The sequence below is a fragment of the Erythranthe guttata genome, chromosome 2 (genome assembly GCF_056151865.1).
Source record: "Erythranthe guttata isolate IM_541 chromosome 2, IM_541, whole genome shotgun sequence".
Lineage (NCBI taxonomy): Eukaryota > Viridiplantae > Streptophyta > Magnoliopsida > Lamiales > Phrymaceae > Erythranthe > Erythranthe guttata.
Window position 1 is genome coordinate 10050557 of NC_142534.1, and position 6000 is coordinate 10056556.

Consider the following 6000-nt stretch of genomic DNA (forward strand, 5'->3'; position numbering starts at 1 on the left):
AAAAATTGTCTAAAAGGTTTTGGGCTGAGGCTGTCAACACAGCATGTCACATCTCAAATCGTGTGTATCTAAGATTAGGGTCTATGATGACTTCATATGAAATTCTTTATGGTAAGAAACCTAATCTAGAATACATGCATGTTTTTGGATGTGTTTGCTATGTCCTAAATGATAGAGATCATCTAGCTAAATTTGATTCAAAAAGTGATTTGAGTTTGTTTATGGGATACTCTAATAACAGTCATGCTTATAGAGTATACAACTTAAGAACTCGATCCATTATTGAATCTGTAAATGTGGTATTTGATGACTTTGCTGATCTCCGCAGTAAAACAGCTGAAGATGAAGTTGATGACCTGATTGCTGAAGGAGAAACAACAGGAGGAGACACTACTGCCACAGATGCTCCAGATATAAACATTCCAGTCTCAAGAGAAGAGGGTGTTGAACCAAGTGTTACCACACCTGACTCAATACAGCCTACAGAGAGTACAGAAGCTGAATTGCAGCTAACTCATGATGTCTGCAGAAAGGAACCATCAAGTAGAATCCAGAAAATTCACCCCTCTACTCAAGTTGTGGGAGATATCTTTGATGGGATAAGAACCAGAAGAAAAGAGAGAGTGAATTACAGATATATGGTAAGATTTCCAAATTTATCTTCTGAATGTGCACTAACTGGAGTTACTTGTTTTGTATCTTCAGTCGAACCAAGGAATATTGCAGAAGCACTGAAGGATGAGTTTTGGATTAATGCAATGCATGAAGAGCTGAATCAGTTCATCAGGAATGATGTTTGGTACTTAGTTCCCAGACCAAGTCATGTAAATGTAATAGGAACTAAGTGGATCTTCAAAAACAAAACTGATGAAAAAGGTACAGTTGTTAGAAATAAGGCTAGGTTAGTAGCACAAGGTTATACTCAGATTGAAGGTATAGATTTTGATGAAACCTTTGCTCCAGTAGCTAGAATTGAATCTATTAGGTTACTTCTTGCTATAGCCTGCTTTCTTAAAATCAAATTGTATCAGATGGATATCAAAAGTGCATTTCTAAATGGTGTGTTAAATGAAGAAGCATATGTAGAGCAGCCCAAGGGTTTTGAAGATTCTGCCAAACCCGATCATGTGTTCAAGCTTAAGAAGGCTCTGTATGGTCTTAAACAAGCTCCTAGAGCTTGGTATCAAAGACTCACTGACTTCTTACTTGAAATACAATTCACTAGAGGAGAAGCAGACATAACTCTATTTGTTAGAAGAACAAATAACCACATCATTATTGTAGAGATATATGTTGATGATATTGTTTTTGGTTCTACTTGTGCTAACCTCTTACAGTCTTTTGTAGATTCTATGTCTCACACTTTTGAAATGAGCATGGTAGGAGAGTTAAATTACTTCCTAGGACTCCAGATCAAACAGACAGGTGAAGGAATTTTTGTAAATCAAAAGAAGTATGCTCTAAATCTGGTCAAAAGGTTTGAGTTGGAGTCAGCCAAGCACATGAAAACTCCAATGGGTTCAAGTCAAAAACTGTCCCAGGATGATGTTGCTGAAGATGTTGACAGCACCCTATACAGAAGCATGATTGGAAGTCTTCTGTATCTAACTGCAAGCAGACCTGATATTATGTTTAATGTTTGTGTGTATGCCAGGTATCAAGGTAATCCCAAGGTCACTCATCTTAAAGCTGTGAAGAGGATTATTAGGTATGTTGTAGGTACAGTAGACTTAGCCATTCAGTTTTTCAAAGACACTAATACAAATTTGATAGGTTTTAGTGATTCTGATTGGGCTGGGGATATTAGTGACAGAAAAAGCACATCAGGTGCATGTTTCTTTTTGGGGAATAATCTGGTTTCTTGGTTTAGTAGAAAACAAAATTGTGTATCACTTTCAACAGGTGAATCAGAATATGTAGCTGCTGGAGGATGTTATGGTCAACTAATTTGGATGAAACAAATGTTGGGGGATTATGGGTTAACCAGTGACACCCTGACCATATATTGTGATAATTCAAGTGCTATTGATATTTCAAAAAATCCTGTTCAACACTCACGAACTAAACACATAGATATTAAACATCATTTTATTCGTGATATAGTTGAGAAAAATATAGTGTGCTTAAAGTACATTCCCACAGAAGATCAGCTGGCTGACATCTTTACAAAGGCATTAGATTATGAGAGGTTTTCTAAACTTAGAAAATCTCTCGGGATGTGTACTCAATAAACATGTCCTGAAATATGTTGCATCACCTCATCCAATATCTTAAGCTGCAACATAATTTCCTGAAGCTTAGCTTCTTTAAATAAAGACTTCACTGTGATTGATTATTCTCTAAATAAGTAACTGGAAGTCTTTCACCTTGAAACGTGATCATGCCTCATGTAAACATTTCAGAGAACAAATTATAATCACATAAGTCAAACTCCTCTATCTGAATAGTCATATCTTAGTAACTGAGGAACTTTCAAACTGAACACTTGATCATGTTCCATGTGAATTGTTTGACTTGAAAATAAGAGTCCAACAAAAAAAAAAAAAAATTATATATATAATAAAATCTATGCCTGTTAGCCAATTTATTTTTCTCACACTATTAATCATTAATAAATGTGTTTCTTATTTTTGCGAAAATTTCGTGAGTGCTACTAATTTTATTTTATTTATTTTTGAATTATCACTATTTATATGGGTCATGGGGTACATGGGTTAGTCTTTTATTTTCCACTAAGTCCACTCCTTATTGAGCCATGTGTCACGTTTTGCCTTCAACTGCCAAATAAGCCATTATTCTCCTTAATCACACTTTCTCCAAGAGAAACGCTCACCACTTCTTCACCTTCTCCACTTCAATTTTTTTTCTTTCTGAAAATTAGGGCTTATAAATTCCGTGCTTCTCTTTCGAAAATTCACACTCCAAAATCAAAAGCACAAGAAACAATTTTTTTGTACTGTATCATGGCATCTCCTCCTAGAAATCCTCTTCCAGCCAATGGTGATGTCCACAACGATGCTGCAGCACCTGAACCAGCAGACCCGAATCTGGCCATCATCGTTCATCCTGTCAATCTTGAAGCTATGCCGATCAGTTTTATTGAGCCAGCAGACGAGCTGAATCCGATTGACCCAGACAACTTCGAGTTCGTGGGTCCCTCTTCCACTGCAGGAAGGTTTCCAACTCGCCGGTCCAAACGCATGAATCCCTTCCCAGATCTGAATACTGCTGGGTCACAACGCCGGAGGGGTGGAAACTCTCCCAGAAGAGGAGGCAGAGGAGGAAGAAGAGGCAACAGAGGTGGCCGTACTCCGGTTAGGCCAAACCCACCAAGAGGTCTTCATTTGGTTGATGAGGACACAGATGATGAAGAAGGAGATCCTACCTTTGCAGAACCAGAAGCCCAAGCTCTCTCCTCAAGCTCCACTGAGTCATCGTCCAACGACTCACCTCCACCAGCATCAACTCAGGGGGAGACATCTCAGCCTAATATGGCAGCAGCAGCTTCTCAACTTTAAGATGTTGCTGCACATGTTCCAGAAGATGCTACTGCACCCTCTGATTCAGCCAATGTTTCTCAGAGTGCTGCTGAGGATGCTTCTCCCTACCAGGATGAAGAAATGCCTGATTTTTCAGGGATGTCCTCTGCCGAGCATGTTGACATTCGCACTGTTGATGCTCAGGATTTCACTACCACTGAAGAAACACCCTCAGCACCACATGCAGACCCTCTGGAGACTCTTGCAGAAACAGCTGTTCAAGTGGATGCATCACCTCCTCAGGCTGAAGAACCAGAGAAAAGTGATGACAGCTGGGAGGTTCCTCTTGCCACCTTTCGCAAAAATTTACCATCCTCAGAGTTAGACAGTGACTCGTCTGAGGAATCCTCTCAGATGCAGAAAGATGCTGCCCCACATGTTGCATCACCTGAGCCAGCATACATTCCAGATGAGCTTGAAGACTCAGAAGATGAGGAATCCGTAGAGGAAGAAGAGCCAGACTTGGATGGGAAGGATTTGTCAACTCCTTTTGAGGTAAACAATGCTTTCAGTCCTACCTTTTATTTTGAATCTGATTCAAATTTGAGTCCTCAAATCATGAATTGCCAATTCATTGAGGAAAAGAAAATTTCCAAGGATGAGTTTGATAGACATAGGATCACTGCTTTTCTTGATCAAAGAAACATCCTTAGTCTAGTTGAGATTGCCTGTCCTTATGACCCCTCTGTTGTGAAGGAATTTTATGCCAATTTGCAAACCTCATTTTTAAAGAAAAATTCTCCAAACTTTGGCAAAGTTTTTGTACGAAATTCCATTTTCTCATTTTCTCCCAAAATTATCAACTCTCATTTACAAACTCCTACTGTGATTGATGAGGATAATTATGGTGATTTTACTGAGGTTTGTAAGACTCTTTCTGGCAATCGTCTAAAATCTTGGCTTGCTCACCCCAGAAAATTCAAAGTTTCTCAACTCACTGCATTTTATTCTGTCTTATTCAGACTCACAGTGATGAATTGGATTCCATCCAAAAATGTCTTTGTGGTAACTAAACCTCATGCAGTACTCATGTACAAATTGGGGATGGGATTACCAGTTGATTTTGGTAAACTTTTCTTTAATAATATAGGTCATCTTTCTCAGAAAATTTCATCCTCCACTCATCTTCCTTACCCTTCTCTCATCTACTCCATTTTACTTTCTCAAAATTTGGGCCAAGATGAATTAGAATATCTTCACACTCCACTTGGCATGATCTCTGTTTCTCAAAATTTTCTAAAAGCTCCTCATGTCCAAGATCTTCCTTGGAATGGAGATAATTTCCTCTCAACTGAATCAGGTCAAAATAATCTTGGTACTGAAGGTGTTGCTCCTCATGTTGACAACATCCCTGACATTCTTGTTTCTGTTCCTAGAGACCTCTTGTTACAACAGCTTACTCACTCTCTAGCTCAGATTACTTATCACCAGTCCATGGTGGAAATGATTCAAGAAGCTCTTTCTGATCAAAAAGGGGGAGAAAAAGCTAGTCATGAAGTTGAAGCAGGAACTTCTCATCCTTTGGATGCCAGAGGCAGAGAGCAAGGAGTCAATGAAGGTGAAGCTCAAGGAGCAGAGGAAAGCAGTGGATCCAGTGCTGATGATGGATGAGCAGCAACTGATACTGAGGAGACTTTGGATATTCTACTTTAATTATTTTTATGAACAATAGTTGATTTTGTTCTGTTTTTATTTTCCCTCTGAACTTTTGTGTAGGACTGCTATCTTGCTGAATTTGTTTTGAATTGATTTTTCTATATTTTGTTTATTATCAAATTCAGGGGGAGTTCAAGCAATGTCTCAGTGGGAGTTTTAGCTAAAATTTAGTTTTTGATCAGAAAGTTAAAAAGGGGGAGTTTGAAACACGTTGGTGTTTTTTACAAAAGTGTTTTTAACTCTCTTACTTTCAAACTAAATTTTAGTTATGACTTAGTGGGCTAAGTATTGTGACTTAGTGGGCTAAGTAGTGCTTAGTGGGTTTAATTATGGATATTATTCTAACTCATTAAACTAACCCACTAACCCATTATCTTGAGTGCTCTTGTGGTTGGTTTTTTTGCAGATCATGGGCTGAGTAGTGGAAGCTTGGAAAGTCTATAAATACCAAACTCAAGACTCAAGAAATTAGTAGATTCGAAGAAACAAAAAAACCGAGTGCTGAAGTTTATCTACGAGAGTTTTAGTGTGTTTCTAGGATCTATTGTACGTACTCCTTACGAGTACATTATTTGAAATCTAGAATTTTTAATATTTCTCTTTTTGTTTCTAGATTTGAATGTAAGAATGATCATGAGAATGATTCATTCATAAGGAAGAAGTTTTCGTACATCTTCCATTTGTATTCTTGGAATACTGTTTGTTTAATATAATTTTTCCGTCCTGTAAAGGGCAAGTTCACAAGTTCTTACTTGTGAACAGTTTAGTATCTGAGTATTGTCTTTATATAGTTATTTTTCCGCTG